General features: G+C 46.0%; 1 long non-coding RNA gene across 1 annotated transcript; it reads right to left on the bottom strand.

Annotated features, from left to right (window-relative positions):
• Positions 1–5,821: 5,821 nt before the first annotated feature.
• On the bottom strand, positions 5,822–18,066 carry LOC143821765 (uncharacterized). Its single transcript, XR_013225902.1, has 3 exons — positions 16,553–18,066; positions 10,825–10,882; positions 5,822–7,179 (listed from the first exon to the last, which is right to left on the bottom strand). It is a non-coding gene; the product is annotated as an uncharacterized LOC143821765 (long non-coding RNA).
• Between the last annotated feature and the right edge of the window lie 3,854 nt (positions 18,067–21,920).

The raw sequence follows: 21,920 nt of genomic DNA, 5'->3' as shown, positions 1-21,920 counted from the left end.
ATATTGTATTATCCTGCTTTCTCTAGGGTTGGGGCTATATGTGGTGACCCAGACTTTTTGCCTCAGTTTTGAGAATGCCTTGCTGAGTGTGCTTTCTTACTCAGTAAATTAAATCTTTTGCTTCAGATAAAGAGTTTGCTTCTCTGGGTAACCAAAGATCCTCACACAAAATACCATCAAATCTGGGGAAAGAAACAGAACTATCTAGAGCCATAAAAACATGGAGCTGAGTCAAATGTTCACTGCAGCATAGAGGACCCTCTTCCCCACAGCTCTCAAGCATCCGAAAACATAAGCAACACAACCGTTCACCCAGAGGTACCATTACAGCAATGGTGTTGACGGCCCAGTGTCCCAGGCCCAAGCCAAGTGAAGCCTGAGATGCTGCCCAACGAAATAGGGCCAACTAAGCACCATCAGAGCTGCTGCCATTCTGATATCCCAATCCTCCCCTGCCTCAGGAGGAGTGGCAGGCAACGCAGAGGATCATCTGTAAACAGCCCGTGGCGCCACGGGCGCCACGGACTGTATAAAGGAGTAAGGGGTAGTGGGGAGGAGTTAGGGCGGGACCGGTCCGGGATAAAAACTCGGGGGGGGCCAATCAGGAGCCGCGAAGCGGCTCCTGATTGGCCCCTCCGAGTGTCAATCCCGCCCGGCTCCCCATTGCCTGCTTCACTCGCTCGGAAAATGGCGGCCCGCCTGGTGAGAGCCTCGGCTGGGGGGTGGGCCGGGAAGCCTTCTCTCGGCCGGCGGAGCGGCCTCGCAGCGTTGTGGACGCTGCGAGCCCGCTCCGCCGGCCGAGAGAAGGCTCCAGAGAGCCTCGGGGGGGTGGATGGGTGGGGGGGGGGGGAAGGGAAGCCTTCTGCCGCCGGCCGCAGCGGGCTAACAGCGTCGTAGACAGAAAAAAAAACCCTGTAGGAGCCTTTCGCAGATCCAAGCAGCAGAAAACAAAACCCTGAAGGAGCCTTTCCCAGCTCCAAGCAGCAGAAAACAAAACTCTGAAGGAGCCTTTCCCAGCTCCAAGCAGCAGAAAAAAAAAACCCTGTAGGAGCTCCAAGCCGGCACGCCCACGAGAGGCAGCAGAAAAAAAAAACCCTGTAGGAGCCTTTCCCAGCTCCAGGCAGCAGAAAACAAAACCCTGAAGGAGCCTTTCCCAGCTCCAAGCAGCAGAAAACAAAACCCTGAAGGAGCCTTTCCCAGCTCCAAGCAGCAGAAAACAAAACCCTGAAGGAGCCTTTCCCAGCTCCAAGCAGCAGAAAAAAAAAACCCTGTAGGAGCTCCAAGCCAGCACGCCCACGAGAGGCAGCAGAAAACAAAACCCTGAAGGAGCCTTTCCCAGCTCCAAGCAGCAGAAAACAAAACTCTGAAGGAGCCTTTCCCGGCTCCAAGCAGCAGAAAAAGAAAAACCCTGTAGGAGCTCCAAGCCCACGAGAGGCAGCAGAAAAAAAAACCCTGTAGGAGCCTTTCCCAGCTCCAGGCAGCAGAAAACAAAACCCTGAAGGAGCCTTTCCCAGCTCCAAGCAGCAGAAAACAAAACCCTGAAGGAGCCTTTCCCAGCTCCAAGCAGCAGAAAAAAAAAAACCCTGTAGGAGCTCCAAGCCGGCACGCCCACGAGAGGCAGCAGAAAAAAAAAAACCCTGTAGGAGCCTTTCACAGCTCCAAGCAGCAGAAAAAAAAAACCCTGTAGGAGCCTTTCCCAGCTCCAAGCAGCAGAAAACAAAACCCTGAAGGAGCCTTTCCCAGCTCGAAGCAGCAGAAAAAAAAAACCCTGTAGGAGCTCCAAGCCAGCACGCCCACGAGAGGCAGCAGAAAAAAAAAACCCTGTAGGAGCCTTTCCCAGCTCCAAGCAGCAGAAAAAAAACCCCTGTAGGAGCCTTTCCCAGCTCCAAGCAGCAGAAAAAAAAACCCTGTAGGAGCCTTTCCCAGCTCCAAGCAGCAGAAAAAAAAACCCTGTAGGAGCCTTTCCCAGCTCCAAGCAGCAGAAAAAAAAACCCTGTAGGAGCCTTTCGCAGATCCAAGCAGCAGAAAACAAAACCCTGTAGGAGCCTTTCCCAGCTCCAAGCAGCAGAAAAAAAAACCCTGTAGGAGCCTTTCGCAGATCCAAGCAGCAGAAAACAAAACCCAGAAGGAGCCTTTCCCAGCTCCAAGCAGCAGAAAAAAAAACCCTGTAGGAGCCTTTCGCAGATCCAAGCAGCAGAAAACAAAACCCTGAAGGAGCCTTTCCCAGCTCCAAGCAGCAGAAAAAAAAAACCCTGTAGGAGCTCCAAGCCAGCACGCCCACGAGAGGCAGCAGAAAACAAAACCCTGAAGGAGCCTTTCCCAGCTCCAAGCAGCAGAAAACAAAACTCTGAAGGAGCCTTTCCCGGCTCCAAGCAGCAGAAAAAGAAAAACCCTGTAGGAGCTCCAAGCCCACGAGAGGCAGCAGAAAAAAAAACCCTGTAGGAGCCTTTCCCAGCTCCAGGCAGCAGAAAACAAAACCCTGAAGGAGCCTTTCCCAGCTCCAAGCAGCAGAAAACAAAACCCTGAAGGAGCCTTTCCCAGCTCCAAGCAGCAGAAAAAAAAAAACCCTGTAGGAGCTCCAAGCCGGCACGCCCACGAGAGGCAGCAGAAAAAAAAAACCCTGTAGGAGCCTTTCACAGCTCCAAGCAGCAGAAAAAAAAAACCCTGTAGGAGCCTTTCCCAGCTCCAAGCAGCAGAAAACAAAACCCTGAAGGAGCCTTTCCCAGCTCGAAGCAGCAGAAAAAAAAAACCCTGTAGGAGCTCCAAGCCAGCACGCCCACGAGAGGCAGCAGAAAAAAAAAACCCTGTAGGAGCCTTTCCCAGCTCCAAGCAGCAGAAAAAAAACCCCTGTAGGAGCCTTTCCCAGCTCCAAGCAGCAGAAAAAAAAACCCTGTAGGAGCCTTTCCCAGCTCCAAGCAGCAGAAAAAAAAACCCTGTAGGAGCCTTTCGCAGATCCAAGCAGCAGAAAACAAAACCCTGTAGGAGCCTTTCCCAGCTCCAAGCAGCAGAAAAAAAAACCCTGTAGGAGCCTTTCGCAGATCCAAGCATCAGAAAACAAAACCCAGAAGGAGCCTTTCCCAGCTCCAAGCAGCAGAAAAAAAAACCCTGTAGGAGCCTTTCGCAGATCCAAGCAGCAGAAAACAAAACCCTGTAGGAGCCTTTCCCAGCTCCAAGCAGCAGAAAAAAAAACCCTGTAGGAGCCTTTCGCAGATCCAAGCAGCAGAAAACAAAACCCTGAAGGAGCCTTTCCCAGCTCCAAGCAGCAGAAAAAAAAACCCTGTAGGAGCCTTTCGCAGATCCAAGCAGCAGAAAACAAAACCCTGAAGGAGCCTTTCCCAGCTCCAAGCAGCAGAAAAAAAAACCCTGTAGGAGCCTTTCGCAGATCCAAGCAGCAGAAAACAAAACCCTGAAGGAGCCTTTCCCAGCTCCAAGCAGCAGAAAAAAAAAAACCCTGTAGGAGCTCCAAGCCAGCACGCCCACGAGAGGCAGCAGAAAAAAATTAACCCTGTAGGAGCCTTTCGCAGCTCCAAGCAGCAGGAAAAAAAACCCTGTAGGAGCCTTTCGCAGCTCCAGGCAGCAGAAAAAAAAAAAAAAACCCTGTAGGAGCTCCAAGCCAGCACGCCCACGAGAGGCAGCAGAAAACAAAACCCTGAAGGAGCCTTTCCCAGCTCCAAGCAGCAGAAAAAAAAACCCTGTAGGAGCCTTTCGCAGATCCAAGCAGCAGAAAACAAAACCCTGAATGAGCCTTTCCCAGCTCCAAGCAGCAGAAAAAAAAACCCTGTAGGAGCCTTTCGCAGATCCAAGCAGCAGAAAACAAAACCCTGAAGGAGCCTTTCCCAGCTCCAAGCAGCAGAAAAAAAAAACCCTGTAGGAGCTCCAAGCCAGCACGCCCACGAGAGCTAGCAGAAAAAAATTAACCCTGTAGGAGCCTTTCGCAGCTCCAAGCAGAAGAAAAAAATTAACCCTGTAGGAGCCTTTCGCAGCTCCAAGCAGCAGGGGAAAAAAACCCTGTAGGAGCCATTCGCAGCTCCAAGCCGGCACGCCCACGAGAGCTAGCAGAAAAAAAAACAAACCCTGTAGGAGCCTTTCACAGCTCCAAGCAGCAGAAAAAAAAAAACCTTTAGGAGCCTTTCCCAGCTCCAAGCAGCAGAAAAAAATTAACCCTGTAGGAGCCTTTCGCAGCTCCAAGCCGGCGCTCCCACGAGAGCTAGCAGAAAAAAAAAAAACCCTGTAGGAGCCTTTCGCAACTCCAAGCAGCAGAAAAAAATTAACCCTGTAGGAGCCTTTCGCAGCTCCAAGCCGGCGCGCCCACGAGAGGCAGCAGAAAAAAAAAACCCTGGAGGAGCCTGTCGCCGCTTCAAGCCGGCGCCCTGGGAGCCCCGGCAGCCGCCCACAGCGCTGCTGCTGGCGGCTCCCTGCCCTCATGGCCCCAGAACACAATGGAGCCGCCGGGAAAGCCGCAGAAGAACAAAAAAATGCAGAGGAGCCGCCACAGCCCAGCGCACCACACCTGGGACTCCCCGGCAAAAACTACGAGACGCCGAGGAGCCGCCGCCCGCCTCCTCTTTCAGGTAGCCTGTCCCTCGCTCTGTCCCTCGCCTGCCGCTCGCTCTGGTCCCCACCTGCTAGCGCCCATTGTCTTCTTCATACAATGGGCTTTTTTACTAGTTCCAGGAATAAAACAGAGGCCATCAAGATGTAACAAAGCAATGCCCCAGTGCGTTGGAAGAGAGTGCAGTATAGTGATGACGGTATCAGACTAGGGCCTGAGAGACCCAGGTTCAAATCCCCAGCGTTCTGCAGAACTGCATTGGGTGACTTACACCCTCAGCAGAAGTTACCTCACAGGGTTGTTGTGAGGATAAAATAGGGAGGGTAGAATGATGCCTGGGTCCCTTCAGCCCTTTGACCAAAAGGAGTGGTAGAAATTGAGAGATGGGTAGGAAGGTAAGAGATCTGCTTCTGATGGCCAAAGGGGTGTTTGAGTCAGCGGAGCTGAGCCCTTCCCTTTCCAGTGCTTACCGCCCCAAGGACTGCGCTCTTCTCATGGCCAGCATTGAAGCTCCAGCTAAAGCAAAGTGCCTGGAGGGAGGCAGGGAGAAGGTGAGCATAAGTCAAGGAACCTGGCTGGATCTAGTTCAGACTCTGGCTTCCCCCAGTGGCCAACCACACATCCTAAAAGCAGCAATACAGAGATTCAGGGACACATTCTGCACATATTGGATAATGCAAGTAGCAGGGCAGGGAGAAGGAGAAAGTGCCAGCTTCTGTGAGTGTTGCTTTTTTTCTTACAGTGTGTGAAGGCAGAATGTGAGGACATATAGGTTGCAAGAGAGTAGGGCTGTCTGAGTGTTGTATTTTGGTCTGTTCCTTGCCTGGATGGTAGGGGACTGCATCTAATCACATTAGGTGATTTGTATTAGTTGGCAGTTTTGACTGGGGCTGACTGCTAGTTCCACCCTCTGCTTGGTGATTAGACCCAGGAGGCCTCAGGTGTCTCAAAGCATTTTCCAATTGTCTTCCTTTCCTCTCCCCATAGCAGACTCCCCATGAGGGAGGTGGGGTAGAGAGCCTCACATGGAAGCTGGCAACCCTAAGAGAAAGACTGTGCACAGCAGTCTTGACTTAATAGGGTTTTTTATACTGTTTTTTAATTTGCCAGGCCAAGGTTGAAAAAGTTATTCAGTTCCCATGTCTCTCCAGCCATTTACTTGTTCATTATTTACAGTTTCAGGCTGTAAATATTTATTTAGGTCTTCCTGCACTTTCCAGACTCACAAGACTGATGCTGGTCTGCCTGTCTGCGCCCCAGAATACAAACAGTTGCTGGTAAGGGCTGGCCATAGCCCATAGCCCATGAGGGACACACCTGCACCACACCCTCCCAACTGCAGGCAAAAATGGCTCCTTTGAAGGCTGGTCTCTGAGGCCTTGTATGATTCTGAAGTCCCAACTCCAAACCTCCAGGAATATTTCCAACCCAGAGGTAGCCAATCTCTAGGTGGGTTCTGGAGAGCTCCTGGAATTATAGGTCACTTGCAGAGTATAACAATCAGCTCCCCAGACAGGGTTGTGGTAGAGAAGAAACATTTAAGGCCTCCCACACTGGTTGTTGTTGAATTTAAAGGGTTGTTGTGCAGATGAAACAGGAGACAAAAGAAACTCTGCAACAGCATCCATTTTTGTCTGCAGAATAAGGCCTCAAATCTGCAGAGAGTTGCAAAGAAGAAAGACACATGGCTTGGCTGTGTCTAACCCCTGGCCAGAGCAGTATTTTAAGTGAGAAGGGGCTTTTCTGTGGCCTCCTTGTCAGCCAACTGTTTGGCAGAAGGGGAAAGTTCCCCTGCATTGCTCTTGGAAATACCTCCTCTCAGTCAGAGCCTGTCAGAGGCTTCTTCACAGCCGGCCTGAAGGGTCTCAAGATTTTACACCACACTCTTTCCCAATCCTCCATGGTAATGACTGTTCAAAGGTTTTGCATCCATTTTACCATGCAACCTTTGACTTGTTCCTCAAGTTTCAAGAGGTGTTTATATATTTGCCCTTGCATATGGGGTTTGTTTAAGCTAAGAATATTTTCAGACTCAGAAAGAGGAGCAGTCAGATCTGGTCGTTCGACAAAGTCTGTTGAAACTCTAGATAATAGTTGATTATATTCCAGCCAGTGTATATCTACAAGTTCATTTTTCAATGTTTGTAGGCTCTTAAATTCTCCAGTCCTTGTTAAAAGATCCTTATAATTTAAACATGATATTCTCTTCTGTTGCAGCCTTGATAGATAAGCCTCTACAGGTGATTTCAGTAGGCTGGTAGATGAGCATAGTCTTTTTTCATATTTATGCCATACTTTCAGTAGAGCTTTTGTCCAGAAATTTAGATTGTATTTTTTCTTAGCTTTTGTTTTCTGTGGTGGCCAGAGAATATTATGGAAACCACAATCCAGATTAACCTTTTCAAGCTTCAAGTCTCTGGACATTGGGTCAACTATATGCTCTGCTAAACCTGTGAGAGTTGCTGCATGCAAATAAAGTTTGAAGTTGGGAACCGCTAGTCCTCCTCTTTTTTTTCATCTTGAAGAACTTTGAAGGCTATTCTAGGTCTCTTGTAGCCCCAAATAAATTTATTTATTGCTGACTGCCTTTTATCAAGCGTGGAGTCATTAATTGCCAGTGGTAGTACCTGAAACAAAAAGTTAAGTTTTGGCAAAACAGACATTTTAACAGCTGCCATCCTTGCTGACCATGAAAGTTTTAAGTTATTCCATCTCTTTAAGGCTTGTTGAATAGAGAACCAAAGTTTATTATAGTTAAAGGTAAAGGTAAAGGTATCCCCTGTGCAAGCACCGAGTCATATCTGACCCTTGGGGTGACGCCCTCCGGCGTTTTCATGGCAGACTCAATACGGGGTGGTTTGCCAGTGCCTTCCCCAGTCATTACCGTTTACCCCCCAGCAAGCTGGGTACTCATTTTACCGACCTCGGAAGGATGGAAGGCTGAGTCAACCTTGAGCCGGCTGCTGGGATTGAACTCCCAGCCTCATGGACAAAGCTTTCAGACGGCTGCCTTACCACTCTGCGCCACAAGAGGCTCTTATTATAGTTATATTCACACAATTTGTCAGGATTAACACCAATCTGGACTCCTAGATATTTAACCAATTTGGGATTGATCTCGCAATCCAGATTATGTTTGAGAATAGATACAGTCAAGTCAGGTATACCAATGACTAGTTGAGAGAAAACATACCATAACTACAAACAACACCTTAGACATCTTATCATGGAATGTTGCAGGGTGGTTCCGTTGCCTTGCTGAGGGCTCAAGTATTCCTTTTTTCAGGAGAAAGTATGACATTATTGTCTTACAGGAGACCTGGACTGATGTGCCCCTAATCCTGAATGGTTATCAGGCCTTCGAATTAGCAGCTCTGCCTGGTTTAGGGCCAGGTAGATTGAAGGGAGGGCTAGGTATTTTAATTTCAACACAATTAAACGTTAAATGCACAGAAGTTGCGCCGCTCAAGCCTTTTGCGATGGCAGTTCATCTTGGTTGGGAGAGAGGGTCTATTCTTTTTATAAATGTTTACTTGCCCCCGGGGAGGAAGAAGAAAGAAGTGAAGGAGGTCTGGGTCAAACTAGAGCGTTACGTATGCTGTTTGTTATTGGAGCATCCCATGGCTAGAATAGTGCTGGCAGGAGACTTTAATGTACGCTTAGGACCTGATGATCCTTCTCTTGGAAAAAAGTTTCCAGTGTTGCTTGAAGATCCCGAAGATGCATTAGTCTGTTTTCCCCTACCAAGAATTTCTAGGGATCAACATGCAAATTTTGCAGGGTCTTGCCTTATGAGTTTTGCTTTAAAACAAAATCTATACATACTCAATGGTTCGGTACAAGCTGACCATCCAGGGGCCTATACGTACATGGCAGGCTCCAGATGTAGCACCATAGATTATATCCTAGTCTGCTCATCCCTATTAGTACAAGTTAAGAACTTACAAATTCTTCCCTATTTAGGAGATCATTTCCCTCTATTTCTGCAGATTTCCAGCCCCTCAACACCACCTCACCTAGAAACACTGTGGCCAGTAGAACTGGACGTGTTCTCTAGGACAAAGTGTAGAGTGAAGTGGTCCCCGCTTCTACAGTCTTCGGTAAAGGAAGCTCTGGAAAACTATGATTTGCAGCCGTTTAGGTTGGCCTGTGCCAATCCTGCAGAAAGTCACAATCCAGTAACAGACCTTGAAGAGCTCATCTTAAAGTTGGGGTCCATTTTGTTTAAACCAGCTCACGAAAGGGATAACAGAAAAAAGGGCTCCAGGATCTCTAAACCTTGGTTCGATAGTGAATGTATGACTGCAAAAAAAAACCCTTACTAAGGCTTATACAAACTTTGTTAAAGCTCTAGGGAACCCAAGTCAGGAAGTCCGGGACAGCTTGCTAACTCATTAAAAAAGCTATACAAAATTAGTTATCCGAAAGAAAAAAGAGTTCACAGGGATGCAGTGGAGAGTCTTAATTCAGGCAACTAGAGACGAAAACCCATCCTTATTTTGGAAGATGATCACTAAACATGATAGAACAGAGCCTACCCCACTTGACTCAATCATCCCAGCAGACAGATGGGTTACGTATTTTAAAAGCATGTATGGTGATGTTCCCCTCCATCCTATGCTAACTCCAGATCCTGCTGACCTACCCAAATGGCCTCCCGTTTCCCCGAGTGAGATAACTGCCCACATTGAGAGACTAAGGAAAGGGAAAGCCCCTGGGTTGGATGGCATCTCTTCAAAACTTCTTAAAGAATTCAAGGACTGGTGGGCTCCCTATCTAGCATCTGTTTTCACATTCATTGACTCCACTGGAAAGATACCTACAGACTGGGAAATGGCCGTTGTAATCCCTTTCTTCAAAAAAGGGAAGAGAGATGACCCTGCCAATTATAGGCCAATTAGCTTACTGTTGTTAGCAAACTGTACACCAGACATCTGCTGGATAAATTTATCTTATGGCTGGAACAGGAAAGGATCATTGTACCCGCGCAAGCAGGGTTCAAGGAGGGCAGAGGTACTCTAGAGCACTGTCTAACAATACAACATCTGGTTGAAAAATATTCCTCCCGGAGTGTGACCTCATTATATGCAGCCTTTGTAGATTTCAAGGCGGCATTTGATTCCATCTCAAGACCCAGACTATGGGAGAAACTGGAAGCTTCCACAATTGATAAAAGACTCAGTTTTTTGATACGCTCTCTGTACGAGCAGACCACACTCAGAGTCAGATGTAGTAGGAAAGGTCACCTAACAGAGCAGATTAAAATAAAGGGGTCAGACAAGGCTGTTTATTGGCCCCTTTACTCTTTATTTTTTACATCAATGACTTAGAAAGCCACCTTGAGTCCATAAATTGTCACCCACCTAAATTAGCAGGGCAGCACATTCCTGCTCTCCTTTATGCTGATGATGTGGTCTTACTGTCCAGAACCCCTGTCGGTCTGAACAGAGCCCTGGCAGGGCTGGAGAAATACAGTGAGAAAGAAGCCCTGGTAATAAATGATTTAAAAACTAAGGTAATGGCCTTCGGCAATCGCCCCAGAGTTAGGACCTGGCGCTTAGCTGGAAAGAGGTTAGAACAGGTGAAGTCCTTCAAATACCTGGGAGTTACTTTTCAGGCTTCAGGATCAAGGCATGAACACTGTAGACAGCTTGCGAACATAGCGGAGAGAAGTGCCATCAATATACTCAAATTCCATCGCTCCAATGGAGCCTATTTTGTTCCAGCAGCACTCAAACTCTTCCAAGCTAAGACAATTGCTCAAATGGCGTACAGGACCTTTTTAGGGCCACCAACCTCTTGCTTTGCCCCACTTGAGCGGGTTCAAACAAAATTTCTTAGAGCATTACTTCAGGTTCCAAACTGTGTTTCGAACTCATGGATACGCCTAGAGACAGGGTTTCCAAAATTCAAAGCGAAAGCAGTAACTTCATCCATCTCCCTATGGTTAAAGGCACACTGGGCCACAGCTGGTTTACTTCCTTCAATCCTCTGTGACAATTTTAAATCCCAGTGGCTGTTGGCCACCGAGAGGGAAATTATAAAATTAGGCTTTTCCTCACTTTCACTACTTGGGTTGGGATACGATCAGGTGAAAATTGTAGTGAAACAAAGGATTGAGGATACAGAGTGTCAAACTGACCTTTCTCGCTCCCCTAGGTATGGTGCACCACCTTGTTCCAGATATATTCAAGCCTCTGCAGACTATCTCTCCTATTTGGAAACAAAATACTATAGGAGAGCATTCACACTAGCCAGATGCTCTGCGTTACCTTCTGCCATGCTGGTGGGTCGCTTCAAGAAAATCCCATTAGCTGAAAGACTCTGCCCCTGTAATTCCGGGGAGATAGAGTTAATCGAACACGTTCTCTTAAGGTGCCCTACTTTTAGCTCTGCGAGAAATAAATTCATCCTCCCATTATTCAGGAATTCCTCCACCAGTTCAAACAAAGAAAAAGTAAAATTCCTCCTGTGGAATAGTAGGGGCCATATTATTAAGCAGGTTGCCAAATTTTGTGCGCATGTGCTTAGCACAAGGGAAAGACAATTTAAGCTTAAGTGAAGATTTTCAGAGGTATTTTATTATGCATTTTCTATAATGTACGCATCAATTATACAATTTTATATATCAAAAATTATACAATTTTATACATCCATGCTGAGCTGCTGTCCTCTAGAACTGGGCAGGACCTAGTGTCAACCATGGGGACACTAGGGCTCTCGCAGTTTGTTGTTGGCCCCACCCATCAAGCAGGTCACACCCTGGATCTTATTTTCGGTGTAGGTCTGAATGTGGATCTAGTCACAGCAACTGCCATGCCATGGTCAGACCACTATGCCCTGAAGGCTTGGCTATGGCTACCACTCCCACCTCAGTTGGGCGCCGAGAAAATTTTGGCTCGCCCGCGGAGACTTATGTATCCGATTGGATTACTGAACGCTCTGCGGGATCCAATGCCTCACAGCACTTCTCTCAATGGCCTGGTCAGCGACTGGCATGACAGACTGCTTACTGCTTTTGACTCCATCTCACGAACCAAACTTTGGGAAAAAATGGAGAACTCCTCACTTGATCGCCGTCTCCTTTACCTAATACGCACACTGCATAAGGAAACCTCCCTTAAAGTACGATGCAACCCCAAAGGTCATCTCTCCAGAGATATTAAAACCCAAAAAGGTGTTAAACAAGGATGCATCTTGGCCCCACTTCTTTTTAACTTCTATATTAATGATATGGTGAGCCACCTCTGTAACATTAATTTCCACCCCCCAAAAATTGCTGGAAGACATCTTTCAACCCTGCTCTATGCAGACGATGCAGTAATTTTATCCCAAACAGCTGTTGGACTCAAAAGAGCCCTGAAAGCCTTAATATTATACTGTAAAATGGACCATTTAGAACTAAATTACCAGAAAACCAAAATTATGTCATTTGCAAAAAAACCTAAGAGACATTCCTGGATCATTGATGGGCACAGAATTGAACAGGTCTGTCATTTCAAATACTTAGGGGTGGTCTTTCAGACCTCTGGTAGCTGGAAAGCCCATGGGGACTATGTGGCCAACAACGCACAGAAAAGTGCAAATGCCATTCTTAAGTTTTTTCGATCAAAAGGTTGACAATATATACCTGCAGCACTCAAATTATTTGAAGCCAAGGCAGTGTCACAACTATTATATGGCACACAGTTGGACCCCCCCTCAAACTTGGCCCCTTTAGAGAGGGTTCAATCTACATTTTTAAGATCTGCTCTTCAAGTGCCAAAGTGTGTCTCCAATGTTACTCTGAGACTTGAGACAGGTTTCATGAAGATGGAGGCTAGAGTATGGCTGACTGCTTTAAATTACTGGCTTAGACTGTCCTTTTTCCCTCGTGGCCTTGCCCCACTAACAACTGAGGATGGCTATCAATCATCTTGGCAACGAAACATCAGAACTAAAATCACACTCTTGGGGTTCTCTCCTGAGCTCCTACTGAGTATGGGATATGATCAGGCCAAAGAAGTTGTTAAGCAGAGATTGACCGACATAGAACGCCAACAGGACCTAGCGAATAACCCATCTTTCATTATTAGTGAACCCAATAGATATTCATCTTACCCTATGACATATCTGGCCAAGCTTGAAGTACCTAGTCATAGGAGGGCCTTCACTTTGGCACGCTGCGATGCCTTCCCTTCAGCGGTATTAGAAGGAAAATATAAGAAAATACCCTATACTGAAAGGAAATGCATCTGTGGCTCTGGGCATGTAGAAACCATGGAACATGTTCTCTTTCAATGTCGATTCTATAATGAGATTCGAACTAGTCTAATTCTTCCATTGCTAGGCAGATTCCCAGGGCGCTCAGGAGAATTTTACATTTCTCTGCTGCTTGCAGATATAGAAAACAACACAACTTATAGAGTTGCTAAGTTCTGCGCAGCAGCGATCAAAATTCGTAATAGAATGGTCTGTTTTAAATGAATCTGGACAGCTGTGTCTATCTACCTTTTGTATTTTCTACCTTTTGTATTCTCTATATTTTAAGATGTTTTAATTCCTGGTTTTAATGGATGTTTCTTATGCTGGTCTATGACCGTAATAAAACTGTATGTATGACTGCTTACTGCCAATGATGAGATAGCTCCCCGACGCCCTCTCCGTCTTAAGCGGGCCCCCTGGTACACCGAGGAGCTTCACAATAAGAAACGGGAACTGAGACGGCTAGAGCGAGTTTGGAGGAAGACTCGTGACAAAGCCTCGAGAACATCTTATAGAATGCAGATGAAGGCCTATGAAATGGCGGTGAAGTCAGTAAAACGCAATTTTTGCTTGGCTACCATCGCATCTGCAAACTCACGCCTGGCTCAATTGTTTAAGGTAGTTCGGTTTCTCACTGCCCCAGCTGAAGGGCAATAAAACAGAAGCAAATTGGATATCAGCTGTGAGGCATTTGCGAGTCATTTTGCGGATAAAATCTCGACACTCCACCATGACCTCCCTCCAACCTTAGCTACAGAAAGTAAACTAGAGGCCCCTTGGCCATCTTTGGAGAAAACCCTGAGTAACTTCAGATGACTCACGCTGACCGAAGTGGACAGGATGCTAGCGACCGCGTGGCCAACCACATGCCCACTAGACCCTTGCCCATCCTGGCTCTTAAGAACAGCTGACATAAGGATAAAGGGCCCCCTCTGGGAGATAATCAATCGATCTTTCACAATGGGAGAATTCCTGGAGGGATTGAAAGAGGCTGTGGTACGCCCACTGCTGAAAAAAACATCCTTAAGAGAGCCCAACAACTATCGACCTGTCTCGCATTTAGCGTTTCTGGGGAAGATGGTAGAAAGGGCTGTCCCAAACCAACTGACAGAGTACCTGGAAGAATCTTCGGTCCTAGACCCATCCCAGTCAGGCTTCCGGCCTGGCCATGGGGTAGAGACTGCGCTAGTCACCCTGACGAAAAAAACCTAAGCAAGCTTGTTAATGGTAGGATGTTTTAGAGGTTATTGCAAGATGGTGTCCAGATAGAAACACCGGCTATCCCGCTCCGCAAGTTATATTTTATTCTGCTATTTTATTCGGCAATTGAAGTTTCCTGAAGGTCTGTGACTGTGTGCTATCTTGTGCTACTCTGAACTGAAGGCATTCCTCAATCTTATTTTGTTAATTATACCAACCACGGAAGAGCAGTTCTTATCAAGGAGTGCCTCCTTGGCAGAGGGCCATAAATCGCAGCCTAACTTCAAGCTCTCCAATAGGCAGCTTTAGTACAAAAGGGGGGAAAATTTTTTTTTCATTAACCACTGTTTTACAGAACTACAAAATTACAAAAAATTGTTTTCAGCTTGGAGCAATTTTCTGCTTGTCTGCTTACCTGTTTCTTTAACTAATTGTTCAAGTATCTCTGCTGCCACTCATCATATGGGAATGGGAGTAAAACGCAGGTGTGAAGAGGATTTAAACTTGCCAGCTCAAAAACAGACGAGAATAGGGGATTACTTTGTGACCAGCAATGCCTCAACATTTAGTATCCCCACCAAGAATCGTTTTACTCCTCTGGCAGAAACTGAAGAAAACCTAAACCTAAATTCAAACAATTCACCCCTAGAAACTGACAGTAAAGGAGGCACAGAAAACCTTGCAGGAGAACTCTTGGAGCTGACTGCAAGAACAGTGGAGAGTATTTTCTGCACATTGAAAAGGAACGGCCATTTACTCGAAAACTTACCCAGACAGTTTCAAGGCTAGCCACCCTGAGGGAACCGAAGTTAACCTCTAATGGGCCTCTCCCTCAGCCACCTTATTCTCTTTCTGGTTCAACCACAAAGACCTGTGAGAATTCTTACGCTAGGCAGTCAGAAGACAAAAGAAAACTCCAACACCTGATTTTACAACCATGTAAGGTTTGCCTGGTTATCTGCTGGTACAAGGGGTGGATCCCCCCTTGGAATTCTAAGCACCTGGCTATCAAACATCTGAGAACCCTAATCACAGAGAGGCAGTTCCCTATAGACCTAATTTCAACGGAATTCCTTAATTATGCAAATCAGGCACAGAGAATTATGCTCACCTTCAATAGCCCAAGGATACCTTCTCTACTCCTAAGACAGAAATCTATCCTGGGTCCTAAAGGAGTTTTCCCCATTTGAGTCTTCACTAATACTGTAACAACTGCTTTGTTTTCAAATCCTCCTCACCATAAAACCACTATACCAGCAGAAAAGCTTCCTGAGGAAACATCAAATAACACATTACAACAGGACCCTTCTAGATGGCCTGGCCAACCAGACTGCCTACTCTCAAGTTCTGGAGATCTTCACCTTGAAAACTCCTTTGAAGAGGGCCTTATCAACTCCTTTTCGACCCTCCCAACATCAGAACGTCTAGCCATCACAAACAGACTAGAATGTCTCAGGTTGGAACTTTTGAAAATTCATGAAGTCTCAGCAGTTCAAAACCTATCCCCACCAACAAACTGCAACCAAACATCCACATCATCAAGCACTCCAGCTGTTTTCCCTTCGCCCAAGTTACTCCCTGATACACAGCTCCAGAGATGAAATTTCAATCTTCCAGACAATGGAGTGTGAACTTGTGAAAAACAGCCCATCTTCACGGAAACAGTCCTCCTCTACTCATGGACTCCCCTCCAAAAATTGATGTGTCTTCTCAGATTCAAGGGGAGAATTAGATAAAATTTCAAACTCGGACTGACTGTTAAAGATACTATCTTGGAACTTGGGGGGGATGGCGGAACAAATTCTATGATCCTGAATTTTCAAAATTTTTAAGTGGTTACAATATTCTTTTTTTACAGGAAACCTGGGTCCAACCTCTGTATTTTACAGGGTTTTCAGGCGTTTGCCACACCGGCAATCAAAGTCCACTGTAAGGGCCGGGGCAGTGGTGGTCTGGCCGTCCTTGTAGTGGTTGACTTAATAGCAGAGGTTCAGACCTTGGAAAGCAGCTGCCCAAATTACATCCAAGCATTACTGATTAAGGGACCACATTTCGGCAACCTCCTGTGCATCAATGTATATGTCCCTCCAAAACTCTCACTGTCACAGGATAAAGGGAGACTTTGGGACCAACTTTCCCACACACTGGAAACCCTTTCTTCTCAGTTCCCTAACGCCCAAATAATTATGTGTGGTGATTTTAATGCCAGAATTGGCCCTGGTCACTCTGACTCTAGGGTAGATGTCAACTCTCAAATCGCAGAGCACACATGTCTTTTAGAACGAGTCTCACAAGACCCTATAATTAATAAGCCTGGCCTAAAATTATTGGAGTTGCTATCCTTGTTTAATCTTTATGTCTTACATGGCTCTAAGTTTGACAAGTCTGGTGGTTCCTTCACATTTTTATCCTCCTGTCATGCTAGCACCATAGATTATATAGCAGTTTCACCTGCTTTACTGACAGAGGTGGTCTTTTTTGAAGTAGGTAACACACCTTTAAGTGATAACTGCCCTCTACAGCTCTTACTTAAATATAATAGCAACATTCTTTTACCTCCAAATCCTGAACTCGCTGAAGGTACATTTCCTGGCTATAGGAGGCTGAAATGGTCAGAGCAGGTACAAAACAACATAGCTCAAGCTCTGACTAGTGATGACCTTAAATCCCTGCATTCAGCCCTTTTACAGCCTGGCCATGATGCCATAGGACACTATGACAAAATTATTAGCTTGATCAAACCTCTGCTTAGCAACAATAAGCCTCTAAAGCTGTTATCCTGCCCTAATAATGGCTGGTTTGACCAAGAATGCAAAACCTTCAGGAAAAAGCTAGTCAAATGTATGAGGCTGAGCCATCGCAGTAGAGAGGATAATAGAATGTTAGAGCTCATCAGTTTAAGATCCCAATGTAAGAGTCTCCTCAAAAGCAAGAAAGCTGACTATGCTAAACATATGTGGAACAAACTAAATCTAGCAGTAAAGGAGAAAAATGAGTCTCAATTCTGGAACCTTGTTTCTTTCAGGCTTGCAAAATCACCCCAACAGGTTGAAGCCCAAATATCTGGAAACACTTGGTTTACACACTTTTCGAAAACTTTTGGAGCCTGGCCACCTCCCCTACCATGCACAGAACCAAATACCCAGGCTATTTCCATTGTCTCTCTAAATTTACTAGCTTGGCTCCCAGTCACAGAGGCTGAAGTCAGAGGCCTTATTACATCCTTAGCTTCCAATAAATCACCTGGAGAAGATCTGGTTCCACCTGATTTATTTAAAGTGTTCCCTAACTGGTGGGCCCCAGTCTTAGCCAGGGTCTTTACTCAGATAAATGAATCAGGCATTTTCTCCAATGGCTGGAAGATGAGCATAGTGGTTCCTATCCACAAAAAAGGCAACAAGATCGACCCACAAAACTACCGCCCCATTAGTTTACTAAATATTGCATCTAAACTCTATGGAAAATTCCTCTTACATAAACTAGAGGACTGGGCTGCTGACAACCATATCTTACACCCACACCAAGCAGGATTTAGAAGAGGCCATTCTACCATTGACCACTGTCAAACCCTCCATTACTTAGCCTACTCCAGTATAGAAGGCCCTACGAGAGCCCTATACGCAGCTTTCATTGATTTAGCCACAGCTTTTGACTCCATTGATAGGGACAGACTCTGGTCAACGCTGAGGGAAAATAACATCGATAAACGCCTGCTGTAGAAGGGATTCGACTGAAGATGGCGCCGTAACAGCTGGACTTCTGTCCGGCTCTTAAGCCATGCTGAGGGTCAGGAGCATTCGCACCTGGCTGACCTGAGCAGATACGCAAATCTGCTCGCCGGTCGCCCCAGGAACCGGGAACGGCATCCTGAGGGTCCTATAGATCCGTGGGGAGGTAGGGAGACCGAGCTCTCCGGATCAACAGCGGCGTGTGCTCAAGGTCACGATGGCGCCCTTGTCGTAAATAACTTTCTAAGCTTGAAACGACCGGCTGACCCTACATTTTTCCCAGATCATCTTTTACCAGACTGACAGGAGCCGAAGTTTATAACAGTAAGGATTGAAAGCTTTCTGGCTTTTCCTTTTCTTTTCCCACAAGCTCTTCCCCCCCCCCTCCTCAACCAATTTACAAGTGAATTCCCTCTTTCGTCGAGTGAGAGACTCCCAGCTAATTATACCCACTAACCAAACAAAGAGAGAGCTTTAAAGTTTTGTTGGAGAGAGTTCAGTGGGGGAAGCTGACTTGAAACGGAGATCGACAAACTGATAATTTGGGATCGCTCGTGCTCCCGCGAGACCTCACGAGACTTACTGTTTATAGTTTGTGACTGCCTAGAACTATGGAAAAATTAACTAAGGCACAGCTTTTCCATTTGTTATGCGAAGGGAACTTAAAGATACTGAAAGCAGTCAATAAGGTGGAAAAGGAAATCCGTGGGATTAAGGGGGAGCTTTTGGACGGAGCCGACGGTCTGGAGAGAGCAGCTGATGACACAACTCAGCCAATAATACATCAAACGAAAATGCAATGTTTGGAAGTTAATCAACAGGAGGGGGAGAGAGCTAGGGATGTAATAATCCAAAGCACCTTGGAAGAACTTGGGAAAACAGATTTAAGGAAGGAAAGCACCGAAAACCTGGAAGTCTATTTAGAGCAGGAAGTGATTTGGATCAGCAAAATAAAAAGAGTCTATTCAAAAGCGACAGCATCCAGGAAGCTATCAGGAGATATCTCTGTGCGACCAGAGGAAGAGATCCAGATTGATAAAGTATACAGAGCCTACTTAAAGGCGACTGCAAGCAAGAATCAAGTAAGAGACCTCTCTGGCCCTGACAGAAGAACAATCAGAAATACTCTACTATGGAAAAAAACACAATTTCATTTTCTGCGATCACCTGAAGGATGAGTTGAACAGTGGAGTATTCTCCTGGTTTCCTGTGGGGAAGACAGCAGCAGTAACTTTTAGGACAGGACCAATATATGAAGGGAACTGACTTTATATCCTCTTAGACAATAATAGAATATATTCTTATAATAGATTATACTCTCATATGTATCAACAACTATTCTGCTAAGAAAGATGGTAATAACTTCTAGATCAGGATCAATATGTGATGGGAACTGAATATGTATGCCAATATGTATGCTAAAAGAGGATGACAAACTATACTTCATAGGTATTAACAAGACGGCAGCAGTAACTCGTAGGTCAGGGCCAATTCATGAAGGGGACTGACCTTATATCATTTAAGATAATAACAGAATATATTCTTATAACAGATCATATTCTCATATGTATTAACAATCACTTTGCTAAGAAAAATGGTAAAAACTTCTAGATTAGGAATAATATGTGATGGGAACTGAATATGTATGTTAAAAGAGGATGGCAAACCATATCAGCTGTTCGCTTTTATCTTTATTTTTCTGTAAATGCTTCATATAATAATAAATAATAAAATTATTTTTTAAAAAAAGATAAACGCCTGCTGTTTCTGCTGCGTGAACTGCACTCAGGCACCCATACAAAAATTAGGGTAGGTGCTTCAGGCTCTCTGACTAATGAAATTGCAGTAAGGAAAGGGGTAAAGCAGGGGTGTGTATTAGCCCCTCTGCTTTTCAATATTTATATCAATGATATAGTTCAAAGACTATCGGGCCCAGAATTCGTACCCCCTTCTGTAGGTCAGCAAAAGGTCTCTATCCTGCTTTATGCAGATGACATGGTCCTGGTTTCCCTTACAAGAGTTGGTCTGAAAAAGCTACTTAACAACTTGGGTACTTATTGTAAGGAAGAGTCCCTTTCCATCAACTACACAAAAACAAAAGGTATGGTTTTTAGGAAAAGACCTAAAAAATTTATCTGGAGTATAAACAATATTCCTATAGAATAGTGTAGTACGTTTAAATATCTTGGAATCACTTACAGTGAGACCCTAAACTGGAATGCCCACCTTGCAATTATAAATGTCTCTGGTCTAAAAATCATTGGAGCCATTCTGAGATTTTGTTACACCAGGGGAGGGTTTCTAGTTGACCCAGCTCTAAAGCTCTTTGCAGCCAAGGCCATTCCTCACCTACTATATGGCATTGACATCTGGGGCTGGAAAGAACAAATAATCAATAGCTTGGAGCCCATTCAGAACTTTTTCTTCAGACGTATTCTGGCTCTTCCAAAAGGGTCCCCTGCTGCCCTGATGAGGGCAGAGCTTGGTTTTCCCTCACTCAAAGCCCGTGCCCACTTAGCTATTCTGAAAACTTGGAAGAAAGACATCATAACCAAATTAGATTCTTTAAGCCAGTGGTCCGCAACCTTTGTCAGGCTGCGGACTGCTGCGCCGGGGTGCAGGGAGAGGGCGACCTGGGACTTGCCGTGCGTGCGTGTTTGCGCCCCCGCCGGACGCAAATGCGCATGCGCGGCAAGTCTGCGCGTGCGCGTTTGCGCCGGCGGCCTCAGCTCCCTCTCCCCGCCCCTCCAGGCCGCAAGGAAATCGGCCGCCGAAGCGGCCGATTAGCTTGCGGCCCGGCAAGCTTTTCTTCCCGCCCTCTCCCAAAGCAAGAAGCTTGCTGGGCTGCAAGCTGATCGACCGCTTTGGCGGCCGCTTTGCTCGCGGCCTGGCGAGCTTCTCGCTGTGGGGGGGGCGGGAAGAGGGAGCCGCGGCCCAGCACCGAGGCCTTCGTGGCCCGGCACTGGGCCGCAGCCCGGGGTTTGGGGACCACTGCTTTAAGCCATCAAAGTTTTAAGCTCTTATTGAGCAAAGACAGGACTTGGTCTGACTTCTTTAGCTCCATTCTTTCACGCTATACCATACCACACGACTTACTGCATACATCAGCCAATAGCTTTGATGTACGTGATTGGGTGTTCAAAGCTGATTCACTGATTGACCACTCTTCAATTCAGCTATCACAAGCAGCCCCATGGTATAAAACAATTAAAAAAGACCATTCTAGAGCATCATATTTAGTAAATATAACAACACGTAATCTTAGAATGGCCCTAACATCTTTGCGGTTTGAAATGATGCCATCAGCGATATCTCTCTGGGCGATATCTCTAAATACCCACAGCCCAACGCCTGTGCATATGTAGAAATCCATCTGTGGAGGACCTGGCCCACTATGTTTTGGCTTGTCCCCTGTACTCCGAACCCAGGGGCAAATTCCTTGCCAAGTTATTACCAAGCTCACATCCTATTTCTGATTTTGACAGTCACCTATCTATTATCAGATGTCGACCCCTATATCTCATATAGGGTGGCACTTTTTGCTCTGGCTGCCAGGAAGATTCGAGCTAATGCATTTTTACAGGAGCCTCCACCTTGATACACCATTTTATCCCTTTTATTGTAACTTAGTAGTCCATGTTTACATTTTTAGGTACACAATATTGGAGAAATATTGTTTTATTTATTTACTAGGGGCAAAGCCCGTTGTCTCCAAGAATACAACGGGCGCTAGAGCTTGGCAGTGGGAAGAGGAAAGGGAGGAGTTGTCCAGTCTGTAAGGGCATGGGGTTGTCATGTGTGTTGTGTGGGAGGTTGTGGTGGCATGGTGGCAAATGAGGCCATGGGTGTGGAGATATGGGTGTCAAGAACCTGTGGTGTGGAATGTTCGTTGATTGTGGGAAAGGACTGACCTTTGGGAATTGTGGCATAGTGGTTACAGATGAGCTTTCCAGAGCCATGTCCTCAGATATGTGAAGGGAAAATCAGACTGGAGACTCTTCTTAGGGGAAGATTACATGGCAACCAATTCCCCCCAGTTCTGCGTCATTTCCCTTCTTGTGTGAATGAGGCCACATTCACCGAAATGCCCCTCTGCCCTAATACACATAGGGTAGTCACAGTACACAGGTGTTCCTTCTGTCTCCCATATTTTCACTGTTGGTAAAATGTTATGTGCCCACATGCTTCTTTCATGG

Source organism: Paroedura picta, chromosome 12 (genome assembly GCF_049243985.1).
Source record: "Paroedura picta isolate Pp20150507F chromosome 12, Ppicta_v3.0, whole genome shotgun sequence".
Lineage (NCBI taxonomy): Eukaryota > Metazoa > Chordata > Lepidosauria > Squamata > Gekkonidae > Paroedura > Paroedura picta.
This window is presented reverse-complemented; position numbering and strand designations above follow the sequence as displayed.